The sequence below is a fragment of the Pristis pectinata genome, chromosome 3 (genome assembly GCF_009764475.1).
Source record: "Pristis pectinata isolate sPriPec2 chromosome 3, sPriPec2.1.pri, whole genome shotgun sequence".
Lineage (NCBI taxonomy): Eukaryota > Metazoa > Chordata > Chondrichthyes > Rhinopristiformes > Pristidae > Pristis > Pristis pectinata.
This window is the reverse complement of record NC_067407.1, coordinates 133,507,908-133,519,785: the sequence shown is the minus strand read 5'-3', so window position 1 is coordinate 133,519,785 and position 11,878 is coordinate 133,507,908.

Sequence of the window (11,878 nt, the reverse complement as noted above, 5' to 3'; positions counted from 1 at the left end):
CACATTGGCCTGTGTCCTGGGAGCGACTCCTGGGCACACCCCAGTCCGGACTGATCGGAAGGGCAGCACCTTCCTTTGTTTATTTTTCTGGGATGTAGGCAAGTCCGGCATTTATCACCCATGCCTAATTGCCCCTGAACAGGCTGTTTGTTTGGGGACCAAACTGAACCCATAGTGTTTAACAGCCTCTGAGAATTCCCCACTCAGTCCCTTCCTCACTTTCACCATCACCTCTGAACCATCCTCTCTTCCTTCCACGTCGCCATCCAGTGTTTTCAGGACGTGTGGCAAATTCTGTTTCCAGCACTGCCTGGTGAGGGACTCCAACTCGCCAATTCCCTGCACAGATCTTCCAATCTCTCCCTTTTTTGTTGGCTTTCCAAATGACCTTGTAAGGAAGGTTAGTGAAGCGCGAGTACTCCACCCAGAAGCGATGCTTCATACAACACTTCCCAACCCAAGCTGTCCTTGGAGACACAAGAGATTCTGCAAATGCTGGAATCTGGAGCAACGCAAAGAATGCATTCCGGAACCCAAAACATCGTCTGTTTATTTCTCTCCATAGGTGCTGCCTGACCTGCTGAGTTCCTCCAGTATTCTGTCCTGACAGAAACTGATTTGTTCATTTGAGACTTTCTCTGTACAGGGATGCTTATGTCTGGCAGAACTTGCATAGCAGTGAGAGATCCTGCACCCAGGTTAGTGGTCAAATGGAAGAGAACGAATGGTACCCTCCTGGAGGGTCACACACCCCAAACGGTGCGCAGAAAACGATTCGACAAACTAGGCCATTTCACACACAGCCAAGGAAACATTGTCAAAGGCCATGTTACTCCGCCCATGCTTAAGAGACCATCGCAAATAGATCAGGGTCTTGCCATGTCTTTGGTAACTTCCCTGCTTTATGTTGGGCTATTGTTTTCAGTAGGTCAGAGGACCTAGCATTGAACAGCACTGACCACTGCCCCAGCACCGGGCACCAATTACCAGGCACAGGGCACCAATCATTGACCACAACACAGGGCATCAATCACCACTGCCCCAGCACAGGGCACCAATGAACTCTGCCCTGGCACCAATGACCACTGCCATTGGCATAGGGTACCAATGACCACTGTCCCAGACACTTAACAGTAAATCTGCTTCATAAACGTTCACCCTCTAAATCGAAAAACAAACTGCTGGAGGAAGTCAGCGGGTCAGGCTGCCTGTGAGAGAAATGGATAGTCAACGTTTCAGGTCGAGACTCTTCACCTGGACCCCTCACCCCTCCACAGAGGCTGCCTGACCCAACAACTTCCTCCAGCAGTTTGTTTGTTTGCTCCAGATCAGAATCAGGTTCACTATCACTGACATGTTGTGAAATGTTGTTTGTGGCAGCAGTACAGTGCAAAACATAAGGACATAAAAATCACTATAAGTTACAGAAGTAAATATTGCAGAAGAGGAATAATGAGGTAGTGTTCATGGACCGTTCAGAAATCTGATGGCAGAGGGGAAGAAGCTGTTCCTGAAACATTGAGTGTGGGTCTTCAGACTCCTGTACCTCCTCCCCAAAGGTAGTAACGAGAAGAGGGCACATCCCGGGTGGATGTCCTTAATAAGGGTCCTTAATAATGGATGTCACCTTCTTGAGGCACATCCTCTTGAAGATGTCATCAATGGTGGGGAGGGTTGTGCCCATGATGGAGCTGGCTGAGTCTACAACCCCCTGCAGCCTCTTTTGATCCTGCACATTGGAACCTCCAACCAGTCAGAATACTCTCCACCGTACATCTGCAGAAGTTTACAAGAGTCCTTGGTGACATACCAAATCTCCTCAAACCCCTAATTAATTAGAGCCACTGGCATGCCTTCTTCGTGATTGCATCAATGTGTTGGACCCAAGATACATCTCTGAGATGCTGACACCCAGGAACTTGAAGCTGCTCACCTTTTCCACCGCTGACCCCTCAGTGAGGACTGGTGTGTGTTCTCCCAACTCCTCCTTCCTGAAGTCAGCAATCAATTCCTTGGTCTTGCTGACGTTGAGTGCGAGGTTGTTGTTGCGACACCACTCAACCAGCCGATCTATCTCCCTCCTGTACACCTCCTCATCGCCATCTGAGATTCTGCAACAGTGGTGTCATCAGTGAATTTATAGATAGAGTTTGAGATGTACCTAGCCACACAGTCATGAGTGTAGAGAGAGTAGAGCAGTGGGCTAAGCACACATCCTTGGGGTGCACCTGTGTTGATTGTCAGCGAGGAGGAGATGTTACTAGCAATCTGCACTGACTGTGGTCTTCCAATAAGGAAGTCAAGGATCCAGTTGCCCAGGTTTTGAAGCTTGTTGATTAGTACTGAGGGTGTGATGGTGTTGAACGCTGAGCTGTAATCGATAAACATCAGCCTGATGTATGTTTTGCTGTTGTCTAGGTGCTCCAAAGCAGAGTGGAGAGCCAGTGAGATTGCGTCCGCTGTAGACCTGATGTGGTGGTAGGCAAATATTAACGGGTCCAGATCCTTGCTCAGGAAGGAGTTAATTCTAGCCATGACCAACCTCTCAAAGCACTTCATCACAGTAGATGTGAGTGCTACTGGGTGATAGTTGTTGAGGCAGCTCACCCTGCTCTTCTTGGGCAGACTCCAGCATCTGCAGTCTCACCTTTTAAACAAGATTCCTTATCAACTCAGGAGGGTGAGGCTGTTCAGCCCTTCTCCCACGTCCCACCATTCAATGGCTGACTCCGTCGCAAATCTCGCCAACACACAGACATTCCAAATCTTCATGATTCAATCCAACAGATGGCAACTGCTTGGCCCTTGAATCTCTGGATTTTTCCCTTCATATTCAGGGATTGTCTGGTGTGCCCTGATGCACCATTCTGAATTTATTTTCTCTGGAACTTATTTTCCCAGAGAGAAGGTATTGTTCCTTCCAATACCACAAGCCCCAAACACCTTCCGCCTTTCTTTGCAATCCAGGGTGGACGTGGAACTGAATTTGATATCGGTATTCCAGATTTAGAATTAGATCTGGGAAACAGGAGTGGGGACATGTTCTAATTCTGGTCTGATATATTGTCAGGGGGTTTAGCCTGAGGGTTTGTTACAGGGTGGGCTTAAACTCTATTTCACCCTGGCACCATTGACACGTGCACCCCCTACAGCTGATACTGGCAGCTCACACCAGTCTGCCAAAGGAAACATTATTCCAATCAGCAAGTGGGCTTTTGATCCCAAGTCACATTACAGACGAGTTGAAAGTGCAGGTGTTGAGGCTCTGAGGGGGCCAGATGGGAGAGCTGAGAACTTAGTGCAAGTTATCCGGTTTGCAAAGGTTTATAAAAGTGGGAATGGGACTACATAGGGGAAAGGTTTCTGGAGAGAACACGAGTAAATGAAAACTCTTGCAGAAATTTCAGGGAAATAAAAATCCTGGAAAGACAAATTCCAAGGAGAGTTGAAGGGTTGCAGTGGGTGTGAGACAGTGACTGAGAAATGGAGTGAATACACAAGAGACTGCAGATGCTGCGTCAGTCCTGATGCAGGGGTTTCACCCAAAATGTCAACAATTCCTTTCCTCCCACAGATGCTGCCTGACCTGCTGAATTCCTCCAGCAGATTGTTTGTTGCTTGAGAGACAGAGAGGCAGATGCTGAAATCTGGAGCAACAAACAAGATGCTAGAGGAACTCAGCAGGTCAGGCAGTGTCTGTGGAGGGAAATGGATTGGACAAAGATAATGGAAGTTGGATCATGCAGCACCTATTTTCTTTTTAGCATTTTTTAAACATTCATTTATACCTGAAGTGGATTGTGCCAGCATTCATTTCTGAGAGAAATGCCACCAATCACAAAATTGGACCGGGCACTTCACAGTGTGATCCTTGGTAGTTTGCTTGTCCTTTATCAGGCATCAGGTGCATCAACGTCACTAATTGTCCACAGTGAATTTCTGCCTGCACCAACCCAGACTGGAGCAGGAAGTTCTGCACTGCAGTCTCATAGAACTGGGCACAGCTCCTTTCTTTGCTGCAAGAATGGAAAATGCTGGAAGCGCTCAGCAGGTCAGGCAGCGTACGTGGAAAGGGGAACAAATGCTTCAGATCAAAGACTTTGTCAGGATTCTGCCCTTCACCTTCTCTCCCCTTCATGGCAACCATTATACACGGTGCTGCTGTTGGGTTAGTTGGGAGTGAGGCTGACCCGGTCCGTGATTGCTGCGTATCTGGGTGTTGTGAGCAATGCTAGACTGAGAGAAGTTCCATTGGGAACTTTGCAGAAACCCATGGGTGTAAACAGCACTCATGGCTTCTGCACCTGATCTGCATGTGTGATTTTTTAAAAGTATATATATGAGGGAGAACCATTTGGCTGGTATCAAAGGCAACGATATATTGCCACACCAAAAACAAGTGGGATCCAATTTCAAGGAAAATGTGAGAATGAGAGAGAGAGAGACAATGTGAGAGAGAGAGAGGGGATAGAAAGAGACAAACAGAAGGACATATAATAAGACAGAGACAGAAACAAAGAATGAAAAGGGAAAACCATTTAGATGAAGGAGGTTCAAAAGGTTCAGTTCCTGGTCTGAATTGAATCAATTGGTCTGAGTTGGGTTAGACTGGCCTACCACACCACTGGGGCGAGGATATGACCATCAGCCAGCTTCCCCGAGACTAATCATTCTTTGGTCACGCCAAGGATATGTGCCTCGGTCAACACGTGACTGAAATCTGCAGTGACACTGTCTGCAGTCCAGGGCTATTTTGGTTTGCAAACAAGCTGTGCTTCAGTATTAGCCACGGATTTGGGATAAGAGCCAGTAACAAAAGGAGGGGAACACTACAAATGCAGTCTTCAGATTGCACGGAAGACCTGACATTTATGTTGTCTTCAGAGCTCACTAAATACAGTCCAACTGTCAAGTTGCAGCAAGTTGCAGCTACTTGTGGAGTGAGAGCGCCACCTGCTGTATTGTTTTTAATGATACACTGAAATCACATATTGGGGCAGGAATGAATTTACTTGAATAAAACTGCACAAAGATGGCATTCAGTGCAGTTGGTGTACAAATCGGCCATTGGAATCTATACCATCCAAATTACACAGAAACAGCTCTTCAAATCTATCCCACCCTTTCCTGGCTGATGATTAACCTGTGACCCAACTCCTTACATCTGCCTTTCCTCCACATCCATTAACATTTGAGATTTAACACTAATAACTGGCCCAGCATCAATTGCTCTTTGAGGAGCGTTCCAGTTCCACAAATGCTCTCTCTGGTGGAGATATCTGGAATAAACAGGCATCATTTCAGAATAAAGGGTTGCACCTTTCAGTTTCCCCACTCCCTCTCCACACACAAGAATCTTGGAATCCTCTTATCCCAGAGAGCTGATCAAAGATCCCCATCATCCAGGCCATGTCATCTTCTCGCAGCTACCATTGGGCAGGAGGTACAGAAGCCTGAAGTCCCACACCACCAGGTTCAAGGACAGCTACTTCCCTTCGACCATTCGGTTCTTGAAACATTCGGCAAAACCCTGATCACTACAGTTTAGCAACACTATGACCATTTAAGTGCAAAGTGATCAAAATGAAGTTTTTTTTTTGTTCTGTGTTCATTCTTCTAAAAACTGTTTATGTTTATGTTTTTTTGTGAATGCTGCTTATCTGATGCTATGTGCCTGTGAATCTCCTGCAAGTAAGTTTTTCATTGCACCTGTGCACACATGTACTTGTGCCTACGACAATAAACTCAACTTTGACTATGGAGGCGGAGTCATTGAACACATTCAGGGTGCAGCTGGCAGACATCTACACCACACGAGTCACTGGGTTTATGGAGACAGAGTGAGAAAGTGGTGGCGAGGCCAAGCTTGGATCAGCCACAATCTTACTCAGAGAGCAGGCTGGAGCAGCCGACAACCCATTCCTGCCGGTTTCCCATTCTGGTAGATAAACTCTGCCCCTCCCTGCAGCACCAACGTATCCTTCCTGTGGTGTGTTGACCAGTGCTCTGTGATGATCCAAACCAGGGTTATGTACGGTTACAGACTACACTTCTCCTCCACTTGCTCATTCTAAATGTCTCCACAATAAGTGCACATGAAGCTCACCACAGAGCAATAAGTGCTGATTCAGATATTGTTCTCTCTTCAAATTTCTACCTCACTACAGCATCTTTGATGCCAGGTTACCAAGACTTGTTTATCACCCTTGAAGCCAGAAGTTGTGTTGCTGGCTATTCTCCCAAATTAGGCATCACAGTCCAACATGGTCATGCCCTCACCTTGTGTTCCCAGCACAAACACATTCCAGAGGGAAGAGACTGGACACTGGATAGCAACCGGGGGTGAGGGGGGGGTGGTGGTGTGGGTTTAATGCCACTCCCATCCAGGGATGGTAAAACTCATGGCCCTGGTCTCAGCCAGCACAGCACAGATGGAGAGACAAGGATTAATCCCCACAGCTTTCCCTTGACTTTTATGGAGTGCACAATCTCAATATGAACATTTATGGTATTTGTAAAGCATGTGTAGCATCAAACAGAAGAGATTTTGTTCAATAACCTATTTTTAAACGCAGTTCTGGGATTTAACAATGCACGGCGGAGGAACAGGTGGAGAAATTAAAACAACATTAAACCAAGCAGCCAGCGGCAATCTATCGTCTCTTTAAAACTAATCACCAGTGTGAGGGCTTTAGCCCCTGGGGAACATTCTGCAATAGCCTGGATCAGTCCTGTTCCAACAACTCAGAATCAGATTTATTATCACTGTCTCAAATGACGTGAAATTTGTTGTTTTGCGGCAGCAGTACAGTGCAAAGACATAAAATTACAAAAATAGTGCAAAAAAAAAGGAATAACGAGGTGGTTTTCATGGATCGTTAAGAAATCTGATGGCGGAGAAGAAGAAATTGTTCCTAAAACATTGAGTGTGGGTCTTCAGGCTCCTGTACCTCCTCCCCAATGGTAGTAATGTGAAGAGCGCATGTCTTGGGTGGTGAGATGATGGATGCCGTCTTCTAGAGGCACTGCCACTTGAAGACGTCCTCGATGGTGGGGAGGGTTGTGCCCATGATGGAGCTGGCTGAGTCTACAACCCTCTGCAGCCTCTTGCGATCTTGCACATTGGAACCTCCATACCAGGTGGTGATACAACCAGTCAGAATGCTCTCCACTGTACAACTGTAGAAATTTGCAAGAGTCTTTGGTGACAGACTGAATCTCCTCAAACTAATGAAGTAGAGCTGGTGGTATGCTCCTTCATGACACTCAACACCATCAGAACAAGATAGCCTGCTTGACTGGCACCCCTTCCTCTGCCCTAGACATTCACTCTCTCCATTACCATTACTCTGTGGCCGCAGTATGAGCCATCCACAAAATTAATGCCAGGAACTTGCCAGAGCTCTTTTAAAGCACCTCTCATTTCACACAACAGTTGAAACTGTCATACTAATTAATACAAAGCATGTTCTGCTATTTTGCTGCAGTGTTTAGCAAGCATTATGCTTCACCTTGGAGAGCGAGCTGGATTGCTGTTGTGTACAAACACAGCCACTCATTTCGCTATGCAAATGGATAAATAAAGACTGTTGCTTACTTGACAGACTTCACGTGCTTTCAGGTACAACTGTGTTACATCATTGAGGAACTTTGTTATTCACGTTAACGTAAAATTGTGCATGTGGATGGTTTCGAAGGATATAGAATGAGGCAATTTGGCCCATTATGCATATGCAGGTTCTTTAAAGGGGCAACTACCAAATCCCAATAACGTGGTCTTTCCCTGCAAACCTTTCGACTTCAAATACAGAAGTAACTCACTCCCTTTTGACAAGCTCTGCCACCCTGTAAGGCAGTGTGTTTGGACTGTAACCACTCAGCACTTGTAGTAATTTTTTATGTCTTACACTGTACTGCTGCCGCAAAGCAACAAATTTCCTCACATACGTCAGTGATGATAAACCTGATTCTGAAGCATCCTTGATCCCGAGGGACTGCCTAATAAAAGAAATAAAATCAAGCTGCTTGAATGTTGCTGCACATCCAGGCAAGTAGAGAGAATTCCATCAAACTTCTGACTCACGCATGGTAGGAGGTGGAATGATTGTGGGGGAGGTTGCAGGTGAGTTGCTCACTGAAAGGCCAAGGCTCTGACCTACCCTTGTATTTTCATAGTTCAAGGTTTTCCATGAACCTTTTAGATGTTGGTTTACTAACAGCTGGCCAATGGGGCTAGCTGGGAAGGGCATCTAGGTCAGCATGCACTGTTTGGGTCAAAGGGCCTGGATTGGTTTATTATTGTCACTTGTACCGAGGTACAGTGAAAAACTTGTCTTGCATATCGATCGTACAGGTCAATTCATTACACAGTGCAGTTACATTGAGTTAGTACAGAGTGCATTGAGGTAGTACAGGTAAAAACAATAATAGTACAGAGTAAAGTGTCACAGCTACAGAGAAAGTGCAGTTCAGGTAGACAATAAGGTGCAAGGTCACAAGGTAGGTCATGAGGTCAGAGTCCATCTCATCGTATAAGCGAACCGTTCAATAGTTTTATCACAGTGGGATAGAAGCTGTCCTTGAGCCTGGTGGTATGTGCCCTCAGGCTCCTGTGTCTTCTGCCTGATGGAAGAGACTCTAACTGCTTTACTTGTGAAACACTGTTGGATCTTATTCTGCATTAAAGGCACTACATAAATACATACTGATGTTTAGGCAGGTGACAGTCATTTCCATATTTATTTCCTTATGACACAGGAAGGCATTTGGCCCATCGGCTCTCTGCTGGCTCTCAGGGGATTTCCATCAATTCCTCTCTCTCAAAGTTGGCAAACAACGAGCAGAGACCAGAGCTGAAAGGCAGCAAATAGCCAGAGCCTGCAATTACAGTGTGACTGATTCCACAGCAAAACTAAAAACGACATTCTGACTTGCAGATCTCCATGTGTTGACAGAAAATGGTCCAAAGGCACAGAATATCCTTAATGAGTGCATTCTCTGTAAAATAGTTTAAAAAAACTTTCTTCAACCTTTTAAATGGACTGTGATAACATTAGCAGTTGTTAACTATCCAAATTTGGGGTATGGTGAATTACTTGAGTTTATTTTACTACAAGCTCAATCTTAAGCAAAACCTGGGGCCACACAAGAAATTCTGCAGATGCTGGAATCCAGAGCAACACACAAAAAGTGCTGGAGGAACTCAGCAGGTCAGGCAGCATCCATGGAAGGAAATAAACAGTCGACGTTTTGTGCCAAGACCCTTCAACAGGACTGGCAAGGAAGAGGTCAGAAACCAGAATAAGGTGGGGTAGGGGTGGGGAGGGGAGGGGGACATGCAGGCAGGTGATAGGTGAGAGGGGGAAGGTAGGTGGGTGGGGGTAGGTGCAATAAGCTGAGAGGTGATAAGTCAAAGAGCTGGAGGAGGAACCAGGTAGGAGAGGGCAGTGGACCTCTGTCTCTCGACCTGTGCCTCTGGTCTGCTCTGGCAGCTGCAGAATGTGTATGGCTGGGTCACTCGAGCTTTTGGTTAATAGTGACCAGCAGGATGTTGATGGTGAGCAGCAAAATCGGATTAGTTTGTAATCATCTGCACAAGTGCAGTGTTATCTTCAACTATTGCTCCAAATTCTTTACAAATTTGGATTTTTATTTTTTTTTATTCATCTTATGGGAATATGTGCATCAGTATTTACTGACCAATTGCCCTTGAGAAGGTAGTGCGAGCCATCTTCTTGAACCATTGCAATCTTTCTTGTGGAAGTACCCACACAGTGTCCGTGGAGAGGGGAAAAAAGGCTCTAGCCCCAGCAACAATGAAGAAACAATAACATATTTCCAAGTCAGGCAGACACACGACTTGGAATGGAATCTGTGGGTGTGGTGGCCCAAAGCCTTTGGCCATTTTCATGGTAGATTGTGGGTTTGGGCAGTCTTGTCAAAGTATCCCGAGTGAGCGACCACAGCACCATTGCAGGTGCATCGTACCGAGACCACAGTGCACGGATAACAAAGGGAATGAATGCAGAGGGCAGCCTGCTTTATCCGGGACGGTGCTGAACTGTTTGAGAGCAGTCGGAGCTGCACTCATCCAGGAAAGTGGAGAGTCTCCCATTACACTCTTGGCCAGTACCTCTAGCCTGCTCTTGTAGCTGCAGAATTGGTGTGGTGGGATCACTCAAGCTTTTGGTTAATAGTGACCCACAGAATGTTGATGGTGACAGACTTGGCAATGGTAGGTGCCAAGACTTCCTTATTGGCGATATTGAGTGCCTAGCACTTGTGGTGCAAACACAATTGTGTTAAGGTCTTGCTGCACGTAGGCATGGACTGCTCCATTTGTTGAAGAGTTACAAATAGCATTCAACATCATTCATTGATGATTGTACATTCCCGTGTCTTATGATGGGAAGAAGGTCATTTGTAAAGCAGTTGATGTTGCTCAGGTGCAGGATACTGCTCTGTGGAACTCCTATAGTGAGAAGTAGATCCTTATGAAGGCAGCAGGCAGTGACTAGCAGGGTACTGCTACAAGCAGTGCTTGGGTCCCCAGCTATTTACAACCTATTTCAAGCATTTTGCTGATGATACTAAACAAGGTGGGATTATGAGCAAGGACAAGGAAGGAAAGAAGCTTCAAAAAGATAAAGACAAGTGGACTGAGTTACAAAGAACACGGCAGGTGGAAAAATTATATATTCCACAGTAGTGCACAAAACCAAGAAGTGGAATTTTTTTTAAAAAAAGGTGAGAGATTGGGGTAGTGTTAATGTTCAAAGGGACCTTAGTCTCTTTCTGTAGACATTACTGAAAGCCAATATGTGGGTGAAGACAAAGTGGTATGTTAGCCTTTATTACAAGAGGACATGAATGCAGGAGCAAAGTCTTACTGCAGTTGGATAGGACCTTGGCCAGACCACAGCAAATATATAGTTTTGGTTTCTTTACCTCAAGTACTTGTCACAGAGGATGCAGTGGTGTGGCTGCCATGTCAAAGGGCAATCAAGAATGAACAGTATCACTGAAGGTCTGAAGCCACACTAAGGGAAGGATGGCAGATAGTAAACTAGCTGAGCCGTTACAATCTCCAAGTTCATTATTGCTACATTTATTTAAATTCCAAAAGTCAAAGTTTATTGTCATCTGCACAAGTACATGTGTACAGGTGCAGTGAAAAGCTTACTTGCAGCAGCATCACAGGCACATGTATAAGCAGCATTCACAAGAAAAACTTTATACACAATTTTTTTTTTAAAACAAGAAAGAACACAATTAAGAACAAAAGGTCCACTTCAGTGCAAAGTGAGATTCCAGATCATTAACTGAATCTAAATGTCACAGCCATCTCTGGATTGTTTTTCCTGGCCTCTTACTCTAACCATCACCATACCCTTTTAATTACTTCAATTTTACTGAAGTTCCTGCAATTACAGAATCTGCTTCAACACCAGGATCTGAGCTGATCCTCCCGCACTCCCAAGATGGTTTCCAAGCATCATTTGACTGGCCCAACCTGAACCAACCCAAGCAGATATGCCTCACACTTCCATTGCTGCTAGTCTACCCCTGTAATTGAAAGCAACAGGTACAAAATTATGAAGGAAAAGAGGTCAGTGTTGTATTTCAGCGTCGTGACTTGTAAGAGGTTGAAGAGGAGATGAATGGAAGAACTTGCACATGCTTGGGTTTGATGCAAACATTAGTCCATTATCCATCCATCAGGGCAGCAGTCGAGATGCTCAGTAAAGCCTGCAAATGTCACAAGGTGTGGATTAGATGCAACTGTGGCTGTGTTACATCCTGGTGCTCTTTCACTGCATTTCTACACTTCATTTTTGAATGCACAAGTTCAAAAACTGAACTATAGCAATGGAAAACA